This window comes from Thalassophryne amazonica, chromosome 2, assembly GCF_902500255.1.
Source record: "Thalassophryne amazonica chromosome 2, fThaAma1.1, whole genome shotgun sequence".
NCBI classification, from domain to species: domain Eukaryota; kingdom Metazoa; phylum Chordata; class Actinopteri; order Batrachoidiformes; family Batrachoididae; genus Thalassophryne; species Thalassophryne amazonica.
This window is the reverse complement of record NC_047104.1, coordinates 11,701,256-11,722,363: the sequence shown is the minus strand read 5'-3', so window position 1 is coordinate 11,722,363 and position 21,108 is coordinate 11,701,256.

The following is a 21,108-nucleotide window of genomic DNA, read 5'->3' as shown; positions in this document are numbered from 1 at the left end:
ACCTTCCTCTACTCTTATATGTCACTCTGTGCTCTTCCCTTTTCTTAAAGTAGGTGTTCACCACAGCCAATTTTATCCTTTTTGCAAAACTAACTACCATCTGCCCTTCCACATTCCGGTCCTTGATACTACATCTACCCATTACTTCCTCATCACCTTTGTTCCCTTTGTCAACATGCCCATTGAAGTCTGCTCCTATCACCAGCCTTTAATGCTTGGGTTCACTCGCCACCACTTTATCGAACTCACTCCAGAAATCTTCTTTCTCCTTCATCTTGCAACCTACCTATGGGGCATATTCACTGATGATAGTCATCATCACTCGTTCAGTTTCCAACTTCACACTCATCACCCTGTCAGACACACGCTTAACCTACAACATACTCTTCACATATTCATCCTTTAAAATGACCCCAACACCATTTCTCTTCCTATCCTCACCATGATACAATAACTCAAACCCAGTCTATGCTCCTGGTCTTACTTCCCTTCCACTTGGTCTCTTGCACACACAATATGTTGACCTTTCTCCTCTCCATCATAGCAGCCAGCTCTTAACTTAAAGTCCTAACTCTCACGTCCGCCCTTCTAGTTTTCCTCTTCTCTTAGTGCCTCTGGACATGTTATCCTCCTCTTCTTCTTCTTTGCCCAGCAGTAGCCCAATTTCCACCGGCACCCTGTTGGGCAACAGCACTGGTGGCAGTTTTTCTTAAGGGCCCCTTTACGCATAGTGCGAATTTGGTTGAATTACGCATGAAGTGCGCATAAAGCAGGAATCATATGCAATATGTGTAAAATCGTAGCTGCTTCCAACACCTCGTACACCTGTTACGACAAGTATTTACTCACACCAGTGGCTGAAAGACAGAGTGTGCCGTGTGAGAGCCCATAGAGCCCTCTCACGGCATGTGTTGGCCAAATTCCAGCTGACACACACAAACATCTAACTCCGCTTGACTGGCACTTAGAAAATGTGTGGCCATTCGCACTATCATCATGAAAACAGTCAGCAGACGATCACTGTCGAGCTGGATGTGAAATTTGTCTGTGCCCCCATGAGTGTGGAGATGCAAAATATGGAGATAGCTGAAAATATTTTTTACCTTAATGGAAGTGTTAAACAGTGATCCATTTTACTGCAGTACACACAGTACAGTTAAAAATATTCCATAATACCCATCTGGGATTCTTTCAGCACCATCATTTAATGCATATTTGTTTGTGATAATGTTGATCATTTTATCAAATTTCCAGCCCAGTCTCACATTTTTTTTTCGTGCTTCCGTCACGAAATGAGTCAAATTTTTGTTTTTTTAACTCACTATTCCTAACCCTACTCCTACCCCCGACCCTAACCTTAACCAGAACCTAATCTTACTCTTTCCCCCCACCGTAACCATAACCACCCCGACCCCCTGCTTCACTTTTAATTTCGTGCAGCCATCACGGAATGAATTAGAATGAATTTGTGCTGCCGTGACAAAAATGAGGCGCTTTTCGTCACAATATCACAAACCAATAGATTAATGTATATTTTGTGCTACTGAATCACGACTTACTGTGAGACCGGGTTGCACATTTCATGGTGATCAGCTAAGAACTTTCATCTGTTCCTCATGAATTCAACCGTGAGAGCTGAGTGAGAAATCAGGGTGTCTGGGTTTTTGATTGTGACTCAACCATCAGAAGTGTGTTTGTCTGTGGTGAAAGTATCAAACCTGTAGAGACATTCTCTTATCTCAGCTGTGACATTCATACCTCTGGGTTCTCAGCCTTTGAGATCAAGGGACACCTGTGAAGAAATTATGGAGTCATGGGTTCACTGGAGAGTTGTGTTTAGTGAAGCTGATATCTTGACAGGAGAATGAAGGTCCACATTTTTAGGGTCCAGGTGCTTCCTGTCTTATTATATGGTTGTGAGACTTGGACACTAACCAGTGACCTAAGGCAAAGGCTGCATTTCTTTGATGCACAGTCTCTTTGGAGGATCCTTGGGTATTGTTGGAATGATTTTGAGTCAAATGAAAGGTTACTGAGAGAGGCTCACATGAGTATTATCACTTGCATTGGGAGTAACCTTCAACTGCAATATTTTAGCTGTGTGACACTTTTCTCTGTGCATGATCCAGCATGTACAGTAGTTGCCTCAGTCTTGAGGACCCTAGTGGTTGGAGAAAGCTAAGGACATGCCTATGTTTTACCTGTCTGCAGCAGACAGATTGTTGCTTTTGAGAAGTGTGGAAAGACCTGCCTAGGTGGTTGCAATCCAAGCCCTGGGCAGTTGGGTAGAGCAGCGAATGCAACGACCCGTGGCATAATTGCATACTCCCAGACCTGACCTTTTGTCATGATAATCTTGATCATAAAGATCAGCTGATCATATTAAAAGTAATAGTGCTCACAATCAAACACGGGAATGTCATTGTTCCTATAACCTCTTGGTAGAAGTCATTATTTAACAGAATTTCTTTTCTCTTTTTAAATTTCTGCATATAAAGGGATTATACTATATATTCTGAGAACTTCATAATGTATATTCATAACCACCATCTTCCCGTGGGCCCGTTGTTTGATATTTTGTAATATGTCTATGTGTAGAGCTTAAATTAATATCGCGTTATAACTGAGACATCAGTAAGAATGAGCTCTGAACGAAACTCAAGCTGCTGTATAATTGAGTCTCAACAGACATAACATTAAACAAGTAGGAAAGATACACCTCATACAGCAAATAAGCTCTCATCCGAATGTTAGAACGGGGTCGTATATCAGTCAGAGGGCTAATCCCAGGAGCAGAGAGGCAATCATTATTACCTGTATTAATGGATGAAGAAAATTGATAGTGTTTCATGATGGTAACGCCCTTTGACCCCACTCATGTGTTCCTGGATCAAGATGAGTGGTTTGATAATCAAGAGTGGGAGGGGGCGAGACTGTGAGATATAATTAGATCACAGATGAAGAGCTGTTTCCAAATGCTTTGCCATATCATTTGGAATTTTTAGCTTCATTTTTTTGGCAGTTTAGCATTAAAGAGAAACGTTTTAGCAATGAAATTAATTGTATTTTCTCAATAATTATATTTTAAATCTTCCACTGGGGGGAAGTTGTAGTCTAGTGGTTGTAGAGGCGGGATTGTGACTAGAGGATCTCCCTAAGGTGCCCTTTAGCAAGCCACTTAATTCCAAATTTTCTCCAGAAGTGTGTGTGAGGTATCATCTGCATATGACAGAAAAGTGCAATATGAGTGCTGTCAGATTATTATTTAATCTTCTTTGGCTGGCAGGATTACAAGAAAATATTTTTAATATTTATAAAAACTGATGCAAATATGGAATCTTTTAATTTAGATCATGGCTGGGGTAGTGATCAGCATCCAACCAGTAAGTTTTACACTGTTAACACTAATTAACACTGCAATGAGTGCATGTGGTCCCATTAAAAAAATGGTGCTAAATCAACTCTATTAGAGTGTTGAATCAAGTTGCTGTCCACCACAACATTAAGTTGCAGGACATTAATACAGGTAATTTACACTATGGTTAAGAATCTATCCTGAACAGATTTTGTTATTCACTGTCAGAATAAACTGAAATGAACAAAGAAAAAACAAGGCGCCTCATGACCAAGCATCCCACCACCCACCCGCCCAACCTCATCTTTAGTAACTGAAACATTCATGTGTATGTCACACTCATAATCCAGAAAAGGATGTGAGCGAGCATGAACAGTCACAGCACATTGATATATGAGATAAAAGTGTTGTGTGTTGGGGGGTTTGGCTGGATGTTTTTGTGTTGTTTTCTTTTCTTTGCTCTCCAGGTGGTATGCAAACTGGTTTTGTCTGTAGAGAAGGTGCTGGCAGAGGGGTCCTTCACCCTCATCAGCATTATTAGCTGCACCTGTGGAGGATGTTCACGTGCAGGCCTACTGACTCGCAGCACCTGTGGATGATGCTCACGTGCAGACTTAAAGACTTTCAACTGAAGCAGATAATGAGATGGCGTTCTGCATTTAAGCCATGAGTGATTCAAGCAGAATTGCTGGGAACTCGACCTTGTGACGTTCGTTTCTGAGACGCTGAGGACCGCGCCAGGGTTTGACACATCGTGCCTGTGAAGGAGGACGGGTGAGGGACACATGCTGTCAGCACACATCAGAGGTGATTATTGTCTGAATGATCGTTAATAGTAATTTGGCATTCTGTTACGCAGCATATTTGAACATTGATGAGAATTGTGCAGTTTGCTTCTCACTGCCGTGGCGTACGGACTGATGATCCTCCACCTGTTGTGAGAAGCTGCTCATTTACATAAAGCTTAAATTCAGACCTGAATGTGTTGCTGATAGTGTGTGCCTCTGAAGGATATTTGTTGTAGCTCTGTTGACTTACCTCACCTTTTTCCATCCTTCACAGAGTCAGTTTGTCGTGTCCACCTGGGGGGTGTTTGGCGGTGAATCTGAGTCCAGAAGCGCCGAGGCTTCGATCCTTTTGGGCGCTGGAGAGCGTGCCGTCCTTCACTCCACCAGACAAACCAAATATTTATGTTGTACACTAATTATTGCACTGGAGGGGAAATAAAATCGTTTTGTTTGTGGAACCGCTTTCTGGTTATTTAGCGCTGGGTTCGGTCAGACGTTGGTCCACTCCTCAACCTGCGTCTGCACATAACAAAAAGTTCATGGTGTGGGGAAACCGAATCCGAGAAGTTGCATCTGTCAAAAAATGCATAATGGAGAGAGAACAAAACAAAACAAAGCCTGAGTATAAGTCACATGTATTTGTTGCACAGATACAGATACAAATTCTTTGGCAGTGTAACAACTACAACGAAAGGTAAGGTGCAAGCCTTTCAGTGCAAAATATAAACCTCAGTAAACCACAGACAGACTTGAAAGGTCTGGAAAAGAAAAGAAACTAAACATAAAATATAATTGAATGAAAGAGGTATGTCCAGAGCGCAAATTTAAAAAAAAAAAAAAACTGAATGTAGTAGCAAAAAAGAGATTGCATATAAAAAGAGAAAAGTATGTACAAAACTGTGGATTTATTGCAATCATTTCAAGAGTGGCATGTGACATGGCTATTTGGTTCCAGTGACATTCATAGCAACAGCAGTAAAATGCATTTATTCAATACATTAGTGATCAGATTCTAATGAGCTAATTGCCATTATTGTATGACCCGCATCATGTGAGTACATTACTTCTTTTGGTCACTGAACAGGCCATCATTTATTCATCAACCGATAATTTAATGACAAAGTCGCCTGACTTTAAGCAGGTAGGAGCTTTTTGAAGCTTCTGAGTTTTCTGCTTTAATATAAATGTTGTGTCTTTTCGTGCATCTACTTTGTGGAATGATCTCCCTGCATCAATAAAACAGTCAGATTCTGTAGAGACTTTCAAGTCCAGACATAAGACGCACTTATTTTCCCTTTCGTATGGCTAGCATACTAGCATAGTATGGTACGATGGTTTCTACCCTTTAAAATTAATTTCATTAGTAAAGAGGGCGGGCCACAGCCTCAACTTTATCTAAAGTCTGGGTCTGTTAGTGAAGATTAGGGCTAGAGGCCGGTGATCACCTTAGTATTTCTTGTTGATAAATTATACTGTATTTGTTGTCTTTCTGCAATCTGATTCTGTTTCTTATACCTCAGCCGGATGTGGATCTACAGGTTTACAAGTGGATCCAGTACCCCGGATCTGTTGTAGTGGATCCACGTTGTGCCGAACTACTTTCCTTCAGCCATCTTTGTTGGCGCGAGTACAATAGTTCCACACAACATGGATCCCCAATCTTGTTTAACATGTCATTTTTGTAAAAATACAGTAACGGCTGAGGTATAAAAACAAAACACCATTGTGTGGGGAGCAATATGAGCGGAGGATCCAGTTCGTTGGGGATGGCTGATCACCTTCGCCTCCGGCTCAGCTGATCCCTCCACCATCCCCAACTCACCGAATCCGCTCACATTGTTCTCCAGACAAGTTTTTTTTATTTTTGTCATTTTCTTTCTGTTTAAGGTACGACTTCATCCAGAGGTGGGTACTGTTGTGTGGGCCGCCAGAAGAGGAGGTACTGCTGGCCCACCACCAGATGGCGCCCTGCCTGAAGTGCGGGCTTCAGGCACGAGAGGGCGCTGCCGCCTACAGGAACAGCTGAGGTGACAGCTGTCACTCATCAACTATGACAGCTTCTTCCACAGGGCTTCCATCCTGTGCACCAGCATGGACACTGAAAATCTCCCAAAATTTCCTGTATAATTTCCTGTATTGTCTCTTGTTTCGGTAGCATGGCCCAAGCAGAGGGTCACCCCTTTGAGTCTGGTCTGTTTGAGGTTTCTTCCTCAAATCATCAGATGGAGTTTTTCCTTATCACTGTCGCCTGTGTGCTTGCTCTAGGGGTTGGTAAGGTTTGACCTTACTTGTGTGAAGTGCCTTGAGGCAACTTTGTTGTGATTTGGTGCTATATAAATGAAAATAAATTGAAATTGTGCAAAATATTTCAGTGAAGTAGATTATTGTCTGTGTGGTTAATATTGAACACTGACCGTGCACGTCACCTGCCTTTATTTGTTTATTTATTGCTGTGCCAGACATCATCTGACAAAGAACTCATTTAATGACAACAGGACAAAAACAAAAAACATACACAGACAGGTGAGATATTCTTTATTTGTGAGGAAATCAGACATTTTATTGAAATGGGCAGTCCAATAAATAATATTTGGCCGAGTTTGTGCAAACATTCATCCCAACAGAATTTTGAGTGGAATGCCCAGGGTACTCAGACACATGAATATAGTGCATAATTTTGACTTAATATATCATACATATTAGGGAAACATTTGAGTGCTTCATCTGGCACACTGTGGGAGTTATAAGCCCTTAAATAAGACATTATTTTAGGGTATTATGAATCTTTGGTCATATTCAAAGCCTTGAACAAGGAAAAACATTTATGGCACAGCTGATCTACAGGGAAAAAAATACATAGGAAGTTCATAAAATTTTAATAGGCTGTATCTTCAAAACTATTAGGGATACAGACCTAATATTTGGGATTTCTCCATAAATTTGGTTTAAAAGCACAGATTTTTTTTTAAAAAACAATGTAAGCTGGTGACCTGGAAAATTTTCCTGAAATTGCATGATTTGACATGGAATAACCCCAAAGTTTTCCATTTATGTGCTTGTTGCTGTTGCTGGTTGACTGCAGGAGATCTCACACGGAATCAGTGCTTGACACATCCAAATGAGAACATGTTGACCTCACATTGTAAAATGTTGTGTTGTTTAAACAGGAAGTGCTGAGGGGTTTCTTCTGCAGACATCAGGCTGTGGTGCAAAACTGGGGTTTGTCTTTTCTGCAAACTTAAAAGATTCAGCTGAGTGAGTATTTTATCTTCTGCAAGTGTCCATTGAGAAAGAGGGCCAGGGATTATAAGTGAAGGTGCCAGCCTCATCACCACATTTATATCCAAGTATACAGCTGTAAGCATTTGACTGACTGGTGCCAAGTCTGGCCTTATGCTTTTTGTCTGAGTGCCAGCTACATCATCCCCTGGTAGGCTTGAAAATGATGCATCTTCTTTGATACATACTTAAGTACACATCACATACGGTCAAATATTAATCTGCTGTGCTCGCCGGCCAAACAACATCTGTCTGAAAACATGAACTAACATCCCCAGCTTCTTTTTGCTTTTGACTTTAGCTCCCAAGAATGTGCATCTTCGACTTCAGAACATCCATATGCATGCAGCACATCCAGAAAGTATTCACAGCGCTTCACTTTTTCCACATTTTGTTATGTTACAGCCTTATTCCAAAATGGATGAAATTCTTATTTTCCCTCAAAAATCTACACACAATACCCCATAATGACAAAATGAAAAAAGTCACATGTACATAAGTGTTCACAGCCTTTGCCATGAAACTCAAAATTGAGCTCAGGTGCATCCTGTTTGTACTGATCATCCTTTGAAATGTTTCTACAGCTTAACGGAGTCCACCTAGGGTGAATTCAGTTGATTGGATATCATTTGGAAAGACACACACCTGTCTTGGTCCCACATTGGCAGCGCATGACAGAGCACAAACCAAGCATGAAGTCAAAGGAATTGTCTGTAGACCTCTGAGACAGTACTGTCTTGAGGCCCAAATCTGGGGAAGGGTACAGAAACATTTCTGCTGCTTTGAAGGTCCCAATGAGCACAGTGGCCTCTATCATCTGTAAATGAAAGAAGTTCAGGTCCACCAGGACTCTCCCTAGAGCTGGCCACCCATCTAAACTGGGCCATCAGGGGAGAAGGGCCTTAGTCAGAGATGTGACCAAGTACCTGATTGTCACTGTTATAGCTCCAGCATTCCTCTTTGGAAAGAAGAGAACCTATCAGAAGCACACCCATTTCTGCAGCACTTCACCAATCAGGCCTGTATGGTAGGGTGGCCAGATGGAAGCTACTCCTTAGTAAATGACACATGACATCCCCCATCTCGAAGGAGTCTCAGACCAAAACAAAATTCTCTGGTCTGATGAGATTGAACTCTGTTGCGTGAATGCTAGGCATCTTGTTTGGAGGAAACCAGGCACCATCCCTACAGTGAACCATGGTGGCGGCTGCATCACGCTGTGTGGGTTTTTCAACGGCAGGAACTGGGAGACTATTCAGGATTGAGGGAAAGATGAATGCAGCAATGTACAGAGACATCCTGGATGAAAACCTGCTCCAGAGCGCTCTTGACCTCAGACTGGTGCAATGGTTCATCTGTCAGCAGGACAGTGACCCTAAGCACACAGCCAAGATATCAGAGGAGTGACTTCAGGACAACTCTGTGAATGTCCTTGACCTGAATCCGACTGAACATCTCTGGAGAGATCTGAAAATGGCTGTGCACCATCGCTCCCCATCCAACCTGCTGCAAAGAGGAATGGGCCAAACTGCCCAAAGATAGGTGCACCAAGCTTGTGGCATCATAGTCAAGAAGACTCGAGGCTGTAATTGCTGCCAAAGGTGCATCAACAAAGTATTGAGCAAAAGCTGTGAATATTTATGTACATTTAATTTTTTTTTTAATTAATTTGCAAAAAAAAAAAAAAAAAAGAGAACCTTTTGTCATGTTGTCATTATGGGGTGTTGTGAGTAGAATTTTGAGGGCAAAAAAAAAAAAAAAAAAGATTTACTCCATTTTGGAATAAGGCTGTAACATAAAGTGTAGAAAATGTGAAGTGCTGTGAAAACTTTCTGTGAACACATAGCACAGTAGCTATGCGTTCGTTTGTGTTGTTATTTACCAATTCATAACAATTCAAATATTCAGAATAAAATGTAGCAAACAGAGGAGCAACCATAAGCATGAAAACACATCAGATTTATTCTGCCTGCCTTGTTTACCGGTTCACGGAACACTGCATGCAAACAGAATGCAAATGCATTTGATTGAATCAGGTGATGCTGAGGTAATTGTATTTGGAGAAATGTCCAAGATTTTTTTCTTTTTTTTCATCATTATCAGTAGGGGGTTTTCTTTATGAAATCCATCTTAAACAAAAGCTATCATCACTCCCAAGCTTTGTGATCTTCCTTTGTCACATGCGGATGTGGATGCGTCTTTAATTTCCTTTCAATTAAAAGTAAATATTCGCCTTTATTTTCCCCCCACTGTGAAATCCAAACAAGAGGAGTCAACACGAGCAGACAGGTGAGGAATATTCATTTATATCTGCCTGCCATTTTCCTTTTTTTCTCCTTTCCTGCATTGTTGATGCTGATGATGTGATTCAACAGGCAGCACTTTGCCTGTGTGCTTTCTATCAAATGCAAGCACAAGTTTGTAAGAAGAAAAAAACAAAACAAAACAAAAAACAAAAGATCTTCCCTGCCGGCTTGTCTTGTTCTGAATTGGACGGGAAAAGCAAACAAACAAATGGCAAACAAGTGCAACACGACACAAACTTTACTTCATCATTAAACGGCTGTTAATCACCAGCTCCTGTAGTTACTGTCGTTTTGATCAGCGCAAGTCTGTCACAAAGACACGCTGTTATTTTTCTCCTTCTTTTTTATTCCTCATTGTGTTTTTGGCCATAATTGTGACAGCAGACTTATGTACTGACAGCCAGTGCTGTGCTGAGTCCAACGGCCCAGTGTGTCGGACAGTATTCCCGTAAACGTGTAAACACAGGGAATGTTCTGGCAAAAAAAAATAAAAATAAAGACACTACAGACTTATTACCAAAAACTTGGCAAACATATAGTTTGACATACTACGAGGAGTGACATAGGCTATTGAGCTCTTTAATTGTAGTAGTAGTTAAGGGGAGAGACACGTGTGTTGCATTATCGTCGGCAGGTGCACTAAAAGATTGGTGTCACCCTTTTCTATTCTCTTTCCTTTGAAAGTTTCTGTGTAGGCTCTCAGTTGTCCAGGTGGTTTCCGTAGTAGAGAAGCTTGAATCTTCGACTGGACTGGATTCCTTGACGCGAGGACGTTTCGCTTCAAATCGCAGAAGCTTCCTCAGCTAAAATTCTTGCTCTGGTAGTCTGACTTCTGTCTTGACTCTTGTAGAGAAGAATAAACAGAAGCCACAAAAGCTGGCATTTTAACCTAACCACCTAACCTAACCTCCACCTTAAAGACATCAACCACATGTTTGAGGACAAGGAAGTTAAAATCTTAGCCAGAGAGAAGAAATGGTTTGAGAGAGGGGTCAAGGAGGCATTCTATGTGAAACAGTTGAAACCCAGCCTTAACCGGGGAGGGGGTCTAAGACACGCTTTGTCCCCTGTTTACAATGGGGTACTCAGGTCAAAGCAGTTTCAGTCTTTTGTTCATGGTAATGAGTCATTCACGTCATCAGGAGAGTCGTCAAGGGGGCCATGAGGAGAGGCATCCGTCCTGTCATTAGAAGGGACAGCTGCCCTGTCATTAGGAGGGTGGTAACTAATGCACAATAGGTGCTAATTAGAGCTATTCTTTAGTCACTAGCCTATAGCAGTCTGCCTCTCAGTAGGAGGGGCCTGGTTAGGTTTAAAACTCCAGCTTTTGTGGCTTCTGTTTATTCTTCTCTACAAGAGTCAAGACAGAAGTCAGACTTCCAGAGCAAGAATTTTAGTTGAGGAAGCTTCTGCGATTTGAAGCGAAACGTCCTTACGTCAAGCAACCCAGTCCAGTCGAAGATTCAAGTTTCTTCCTTTCCTTTGAAAGTTTTACCTCTTCATGTATGCAAGTAGCAGTAGTCATGGCAGCTGTCCCTTCTTGAGGCAGCTTTAGTCAAGCCCAAGCAGTACTCTGGAATTCAAGATAGGTGGGATGCGATAACTTTGTTAGTGAAGATGAAGTTTTCACTTCAGTCACTGAATCAAACCCACTAGAACAATTGGGTAATGTAGCGGTGGTACTCTCTCTTCTCTGCGTTGTGTTGCTGTTGTGACTCCTTCCACTCGATGCCCTCTGGACGTGAACTCACAATCTCCAGCATGGATGATGGATGCTCTGACCAGTCAGCTAGAAACCTGGATTTTGCCTGAGTGGCCAGAGTATCGTTTGGTTGTCGGGGGAGTGAGGCCTATTGACTACCACATGCACAGCGACTGCTGCTGGCCTCATCACAACATTATGTGTGTGTGTGTGTGTTTGTGTGTGTATATGCAGTCCCTTTACCATTTAATCCAGTGGACATTGAACTTGTTCGATCATTAAAGTGTATCTGTGTGTGTGTGTGTGTGTGTGTGTGTGTGTGTGTGTGTGTGTGTGTGTGTGTGTGTGTGTGTGTGTGTGTGTTTGTGTGTGTGTGTGTATATGCAGAGTCTTTACCATTTAATCCAATAGACGTTGAACTTGTTCGACCATTAAAGTGTATGTGTGTGTGTGTGTGTGTGTGTGTGTATATGCAGAGTCTTTACCATTTAATCCAATAGACGTTGAACTTGTTCGACCATTAAACTGGAGAACAAGAATTCATCATGATCAATGAATAATTTACATCAAGTTTTACCAAAATTGGAGCAAACAAAATTAAAGTAAGTAAGTCCCTTGTTTTCACTCTGAGTCGCCACAGCAGGTCCATGGTGGATCTGCATCTTGATTTGGCACAATTTGTACACTGGATGCCCTTCCTGATGCGACACCATCCATTATATGGAGAAATTTGGCGGGGGTTGGGTTTGAACCGGGAACCTTCCACAATGAAACCAAAAGACCCAAACCACTTGGCCACCCACTGCTTAAAATTAAATTAAATTAAATTAAAACTACCTAAAATTGCCATTGTCACCATTTTTGCTGTTTTTACCCCATAACACAACAACATTAAGTCATAGATAGTCCAAACTATACCTTTTTGGAATCTGTGGTATACTTTTATTTTTAAATCTTGAGCCCTGTGTAACCCTTCATTGACCCCTATCTGCCTATAGCTCCCACACTGGGATGGCCACCATACTTTTTTGGGGTCAGGCATGGTATACTGAAGCTGGATTGTTGGTGCTGCTAAGTTCCCTTAAGTGATAGTGAATAAGCCTTCAGGTTCCTGTGATTGTTGGTCTTTTTTGGTTATTTGTGTTCAAATTGTACTTTCTGAGTCTTTTGTGTTTTCTACTTATGTTTCCTCTCTCAATAGGCCACAATATCCAGAATTTTTGACCATGAAGTGCTTTTGAGAACTCTGCATTATTTTATTTTTTGTGCTTTTTTTTTTTTTTTGATTGGTAGATTAAGTAATATTCATGTCACATTCACACACATTTCTGGCAGTGTGGAAGTTAACATTTCTTAGAGGTTCATGTACAGGCACCAGAAGGGACCTTCTTGAGCCACATAGCAGTAAAATGTTTGAAGTGCCACATTGCTTAAGATAAAGCTGGACTGCAATACAAGACAGCTTAGATGCCTGCTTGCAGGACTTTTCTGTTCTCTGGGCTGATTCTGAACTGCTGCTGTGTGCACTGATCCAACGTCTGTGTCTTGTCTCCCAGCATTTCTGGACTTAATATCCTTGCTTGTGTCTTGTTCTCCCAGTTTCACTGAACTCAACATTTACTCCCTCCTCCACTGCCTGTCAACCAGATTTTTTCAATTAAGACCCACCTGTCAAATAACGTATTTGGACTTTCTCCTTGGACTAACACTTGTACTCAGTTCACTGCCAGAATATTCATCCCTGCTTTCATCATGTCTTCCTGTAAGTATTCTTGTTTGTTTAATTGTTCATTTATTATATTACTGTTTGTCCTAGTTTGTTAATCATCAGTATTAGTTGCATCCTGCGTTTCTGTAACAGCCTGTGCAGCATTAGACATCATTATACCTTGCTGGTGCCTCTTTAACAATAATAACTTATTGTTCAGTCCTTGTAAATTTTGCATCTAGTTGTCTGATTCTGTCTCATCTCGCCACAACTGGGCTGCTATTGGTTGCTTGTTTGAGTCTCCTCCATGGCTATTGAAGATATTGGTAAAAAAAATATGGCAGAACAATGTATTTAGTTGTGCAGCATGGTGGCTTAGTGGTTAGCTCTGTTCTCTCACAGTGATAAGAACCCAGGTTTGATTCTGACGTGGTCCTTTCTGTACAGAGTTTGTCAGTTCTCCCCATGTTTGTATGAGTTCCCTCATGAGTACTCCAGCTCTTACAAACTCCAGTGAAACACAAGTTTGGTGAATTGGTGTCTCTGATCAAGTGTAAATGTGTTTGTGTTTACCCTGCGAGATTGATGGCCTGTCCAGGGTTTTAAAGATTTATTTATATTGAAAAAAAATGAACTCATATCAACCTACACAGAAATAGAAAATGACAAAAAACAAGTCTAGCTATACTATTCACAGCACTTTTTCCACATTTTGTTATGTGACAGCCTTATTCCAAAGGGTGAGAAAGCAACACTCTCCGTAGCCATAGCCGGCAATCAATTCAGCCTACTGAGGTTTCAAATACTGCAAAATCTCACAAGATCTTGAGGTGCACTGCGAGATGTATATTTTAGAGTAAATTAATTTTTCCCTCAAAATTCTACTCACATCACCCTATAATGACAATTTTTGCAAATTTACAAAGCCAACATTTCTAAAGAATGTGTGATTTGACTCATTGGGTGCAACATCGAGAAATATTGATGTTTCAAAATGCAAAAGATGGAGAGCCACACCCTACTTCTTCTTGGTCAGGCTCAAAAACTTCTTGCCCCTTGTAGTATGTATATAAGTGTGTGTTTGCATACACACATTTCTGGTAAGTCATACTTTTGTAGAATGAGAAGGAGGGGCCACCAATGTAATTCATCATGCACAGAAAGTAGGGCACTGCAATGTGCCCAAAATAAAGAAGGTAACCCTATCACAGGACCTATACTGTTTTTATACTGATAAATGCCCCTGCACTAAAAAATGTCCATAATTTCCCAGTCAATAAAGCTAGTTTCTGTCCTTTACTATTATGAGCAATATTGGCTTTGACTTAAAATAGTCAATGTTTCACTCAAAGTTCTTCAGTTATTAATGTTGTAATGAGCGCAGAACATTTAAAATTTTCTTGGCATGACCACAGTTGTCTCAGTGCTGAGTATCACAGTGGCTAGAGAAGGCCAAGGACACAGTTCAAATCATATTTGGTGCACATCTGATTCAAATCTGATCTCACTGACTGACTGTTCCCATTATATTTAGCAAGTAACAAGATCCAGTCTGAGTATCTGTGTGGCAATTGGCAATTTCATTTGAGTATGGTAAACATTGACTGGATCAGGTACCAGTAATGAGTGGAGCAATAGTGGGAAGAATAATGAGCGGGGGAGAGTATGAAGTGAGAGAATATACTGAACACAAATGGAATGTGATTTGAACATTTACACCAAAATGGAATCACATTTTTGTGTGAATATGCACATAAATTGGGTTTTTACTAGCAGTCTGAGCAAAACCCTTCTTTTAGTTGAAAATGCATCTTGTCAACAGTGTCAGTGACCATGCACCGGTAACTATCCAATCATTTTAACAGTAAGGACAAGGTTGCTTGTTATTATTCACCAACCTGTTCTTTTGTCTTTTCATGAGTATCATTTGACATATCTCTGCAAATCAAAACATTGGCTTATACTACTCTGGTGTCCAAATTGTTTCCATGCTTTACTTTATTATGCTAAATGAAATCTTCATTTACAGTTGAAGCAAGAAATGGAAACAAAAACACTATTCAATTTTGTCATTTCACATCAGGAAGGACTCTGATTGACCTTAAGTAATACTGAGTCAAGGACTTGAATGTATTTCACTGATGTCATTACGAGGTCACATTTCAGTGTGTAATATGATATAAATTTAGTTACACTCCTCCTTTCTCTTGCTCACGCTCTTCTTTGCAGTATGTGAGGGACTTTACTTCTGCTTTTAAGCTTAGCCTGGTTCTTTGTGCACAGCTTGATGGATGACCCCATCCTTTACAAATTTTTTATTGCAGTTGTCTTTGGACAAAGGTGGCACAGGCTTACTGTAAGAATGTGCATGGCCATAGCACACTGCATGAAATAAATCTATGCAATACCAAAACCAAGATCATACTGTCTGCTGGGTGTGTGATTAAACACATGTTATATGCAGATATTGACCCCTGACAGAGGCAGACCACCATCACAGAGACAACCTCTACTTCCTTCTGTATGTGTCACAGTTGTATGCAGTGCACATCCACTCCACCATTTTGTTCACCTGCATATTTCTAGAGGGTCATAGAGCACCTCAAGCCTATATCAGTACAGTGTAAAAAAAAGACAGATCACCAAAAGGTTGCAAGACTATCACAAGCCAAGCAAAGAAGCAGACAAGAATTCACTGTTACATTAACACATGGTCAATTTAGACAATTTTCCTTATTCTGCATCTTTGGGTTGTGGGACACAGTTGGACAAACTGTGCAGACCTGCAAACTGAGCACAAAAAGGATATGCCCAGGATTTGCCCTCACCTGCTCCTTTGTGACCTATGACTTGATAGATCTTTATAGTAGATCTCTTCAGAGAATCCTTGGTTATTGCTGGAATTGTAGTATTGGATAGGAATTGCTTTGGACTGTCCATCTATGTGGTGTTTTCCTCAGTTCAATCCAGCATGTAGGTGATTGATTGATTTATTAGATGATACTATATGGGCACTTTCACATCAAAGAGTACCCAAAATGTGTCACAGGAGGTCCAAAATAAAGTATATCCTTGTTAGAAAATATGGTACTTCTCATAGAAACGAATCCCCCACAAAAGCAGAAAAACAGGGAAATTTCCAGCCATAATTTAACAAATCATGGTAGAGCTGAGATACAGATACAGATTCTTTCTTGTTATTGTAACCAGTGCAATGAAAGGTAAGGTGGAAGTCTTTCATTGCAAATATAAACCTGAGTTTTCCATGGGCAGACTTGAAATGTCTGGAGAAGAAACAAGAATAAACATAAAATTTAACCAAATGAAAGTGGTATGTCCAGAATGCAAATTAAAAAAGAGGGGAAATAAAAACATAGTAGCAAAAAAGAGAGTGTGTATATATATATATATATATATATATATATATATATATATATATATATATATATATATATATATATATATGAGAAAAGCATGTACAAAACTGTGGATATTTCAGTGGCAGTGGATATTGCACATTAACAAATATTGCACTCATTTCAAGTGTGTCATGTGACCTGGATGTTTGGTTCCAGTTGTATTCAAAGCTCTAACAGCAGTTGGGTAGAAACTGTTTTTCAATCTATTTGTACATGTTTAATGGCCCTGTACCGTCTATCTGAAGGCAGTAGCTCAGAGTGTCCAGGGTGGGATGGGTCCTTTAGAATGTTGTTTGCTCTGCTGAGACAGTTAGAGCCATGAAAATCCTCCATTGTGGGCACATTGAGGGCACCCAGTGATCTTCTCTGCCATTTTGGTTACCCTCTGGAGCTCTTTCCTCTTTGAAGGTGTTGCTGGTGTGGATAGGGGTACAGTCACAGGTGAACATGGTGAAGAGCAGTGGGCACAGCACGCAGCCTTGAGGGGCACCGGTGCTGAAAAGGCACGAATGCTCTATTGCAGATGGATCACTGGCTTTAGAAATATAATTGCCCACTACAAAACTGTACACAAGTCCATCCTGAGGTCACTTGGTGTGCGGCTTACCTCCTGAAAGACTAGTAGGAGGATGAAAGCAGAAAGAGAAGCTGGCAATAGAGACTTGGATGAGTTTGGGAGTGGTGTGGTCATGAGAAACCTGTACTTCCAGCAGGAAATCGAGTAGTTGCTCGTCTGTGATTGAATGCGTTTTATCTGGACAGAGTGGTCTCTTTGGGGCGAGCGGCTTGTCTTTCCCGAGTCAACCTTCTCCTTCTGCCTGTACCGGTTTTGCCCTCTTCAAGGCTGCTGCAGTAGCCCAAAGTGAGTTAGAGTTACACTGATGCCCGTATCTTCCCTGCTACTGTTTTGTTGTTTTGACCCTGGACCGTCTGAAGAATTTTTGAATAACAGATCTTTCCTTCCTGGATGTTTTTCACTGGGGCTTCATGCAAAATGAATTGGGGTGGCACATTTTATTGAAGTTTGATTTAAAGTGAACAGGGTGTAGAAATGGAGGGCAGTCAGACGAATGGAGGCAGCAAAAGAGAGAAGGATCTTGTCATAAATTATTTTACTCATATCCAGCCCTGCCAATGTATGTCTGATCAGTAAATAATGCATCACCCAGCGCATAATTAGGACAACAACACTATTCTTTTTCCTCGCTCATGCGGCCATATAATATGAAGCTGTTGTTTGATTCCTTCTCCTCTTTAATGGATGTAGGGAACACCTGATTGATACATGAATAAAAGCGGCACCTCACTAAATGGCCCTCAGGCCCGTTGCTGTTGTTCTGGTACTCTTATTTGTGCAACTATGCATTTCTTTTTATTATTATTAATTCATGTTTACTCCTAAATGGTATATAGGTTATCATTTGAATGCTCATTATCATTTAGACACCAAATAAGCAAAGGTAATGTGTCCTCGAACGCAGGAGGCGCCCTGGTAATGTTTGCCGCCAATGGGGTACATGTACATTGGCTCCAAGGAGTCATTACAGCCGAAGCATCACCCACGGCTGATTCTAATGCAATGTGACAAAATGCAAAGTACATTTAAAAGAAAGGGGAAAGAGAAAGGAAAGAAGAGGAGGTTATTATTTAATATATGTCTCTGGGTAAGTGTGTGCTTCTTCCTTTCTCGTCTTTCTTTAGCAGGAGATAACACCTTTTGGAGGAACTGCCTTGAAGCATTATCCCCCAGACAGGATACATGGGTAATCTTCGGCTTTGAGCCATTATGCTGCATTTATCTGTGACCCCCTCTCTCTTCATATCATTACAGTTAAAGTCCATAAAAGTCTGTTTAGACAAAGATGAAGGCATTACCTGCTCAGAAAACCCAAGTGCTATTAGAGGCTTAGGCTCCCGCCGATGTGCGCTGGATATTAAATATCCTTTATCTTAAACTCTCCCTCTCTCACACAGCTCTCTGGGTAAGCTGATATCTCACTCGGCCCTGCCTTATATTGCCATAGGCGTAATAAATACACAGATATCAATGGGCCGAGTTTGTCCCGGTCTCAAACGATTATGTGAGGCATGCCTCCCCCTTTATGTAGTGGGAGTAGCAGCAGAGTTTTATTTATTTCCATGGGAGGGTAAGGACAGATATAGTTACAAAGTCAGAGTGTGGTGGAACAGTGGGTTATCTGCTGTGCTGAAGGAATCGAAAGTACCACCCAGACCTCAAGCATACACACATACGTTGTCTTGGATGCGCGTTAAACCGATGATCTGAAACTGATGGCCCTGTGGCTGGAAAACTTCCCAAAGCAAGGCGTTTATGGCCTCCTCGTGTATCATTAAATAAAGACCCATGTGTTAATTCCCAGCACATAAAACGAGGACTGATGTATACTTATGTGCTAGACATTACGGTAAGCCATTAACTTCTCTGTCACCTCCTCAGGCACATTTTCCAAACAGCATGGTGATGCGAGTAATCAAGTGGCTAACTCCACCCATCGAGTTACCCATTGTCTGACCTTGGAGCAGCAATTCAGGATTAATTGGGATGTCACATTTGGGCTACATTAAAGGCACCTTGACACTTGCACGAATTTGATCCCTGCATTGCTGCGTAATTCATCGTGCCAATGCGTCCCACTTTGTCTTGCTTAATGCCAAGTAATATAAAATAATCATTTCATAGCCGATGACACATTTGCTCTCAGAACTTGGCTGGTGAAACCATTCTCTCATCACTCCTAGAATCACTGAGAAATTATCTACAGCTGCAGGTTGTCTCGTGCTTGTTGTGTGGTGAAGAATGAATTTGGAATCTTGTCTCAAAGGTAACTATTTATTATATATATTCTAATGGATTGGCTAAACAGTTGCATTTTCATTCCTTCTCATGAGTTAGATAATATATCTGTAAAGTTATGTTTATTGCAGATGTAACATCTCGTCATAATTTAATTTCAGCTTGAGATGCCCTGCACTGTTACTGCCACGAGGTAAGATGCGGGGTTTTCGAATAGGTTGCACAATGTTTACAACTAGTTCACTGAAGTGGCATGAAATACATGTGTGCCAGAAATTTTGAACATTGTAAAATTTTCTTTGCGCATCGTCACATAGCCGCACACAGTTTTGTGACAAGTTTACTTATTGGCACGCAAGAGTGCATCCCAGTGCGGGGATCAAATTTGTACAAGTGTCAAGGTGCCGTTATTGTTTCCCTTGTTGCGTCAAGAGCAGGTAGGTCAATGGGAGAAGGAGTTCATTCATTCATTTTCTACACCTGCTTACTCCAATTAAGGCCCACAAGGGGGCTGGAGTCTATTTCAGGAGTCATAGGGCGTGAGGCGGGGTACATCCTGGACAGGAGGCCAGTTTATCGCAGGGCCACATCGCATTGCGTTACTATTATCTTTGTATTGTACATTGAATGCAGCATTAAAAATGTCCCATGAGCAGCGGGAGGTTGGGGTTTGTTTACTGCCCACTTTTAGCAAGCTTTGCCACTGTGTGGCAGCTCCAAGTTGAAAAAACAGTTGTCTCTCAAAGTGCAGTGAAATTCGGTTTTACAAAGACATTTTAACGCTTTTTTTCCGCTTTAAAACTCTGTGCTGCTGTGTGTCTCCTCGCTAAAAACAGCTGATCTGCGAAGCATTATAAATACTAACACTTTTTATTTCCATCCAAATGCGCCTAAAATATCTTTCTGAGGACATGACTTAAAAAAAACTCAGATAAAACTTTATACCAGGCATGAATCCATGCGGGAAGAGGGTGTGGGCAGGGGCACATGGCTCTCCACAACCCCCCTAGATTAAAGGTTCACTTTTGAAGACAGTTTTTCATACTATTACTACTACTAAAGCTACTTGATGATGATGTTGATGATGATGATAATAATAATAATTTCAACAACTAAAATGTTTAGAAAGAATTTAAATGTTAGAAAAATGTTAGAAAAAATTTAATAGTTACATTTATAAACAGTGTAGGTTAGAAATTGTAATCTTTACCATTACAGTGCTGTCAACATTGAAAATATGAGGTCAAGAAAAATGTCTTTATTTTATTTTTTTATAAAACAAGTATTTATGTTCATTGAAGTAAAGAAAGGGTGACTATAAAGTGAGTATTGACAAAACAGGTTATCATTTTCATGTTGAGGTGGCAGGGGGGTGTTGTTGGCAGCTGCTTAATGTAACTAGTAATCTAACTTAGTTACTTTATTCATTACTCAATTTTATAAATAACTAAGTTACTTTTAAAAGGAGTAATCAGTAATTGGATTACTCTCTCAAAGTACAGTTTTATGTAAAGGTTTGGGCACCCCTGATGATTTCCATGATTTTCCTTTAAAAATCATTGGTGGTTTGGATCAGAAACTTCAGTTAAATATATCATATAGCAGATGAAAACACTGATATTTGAGAAGTGAAATGAAGTTTCTAGTATTTACAGAAAGTGTGCAATAATTATTTAAACAAAATTGAGCAGGTGCATACATTTGGGCACCCTTGTCATTTTATTAATTTGAATACA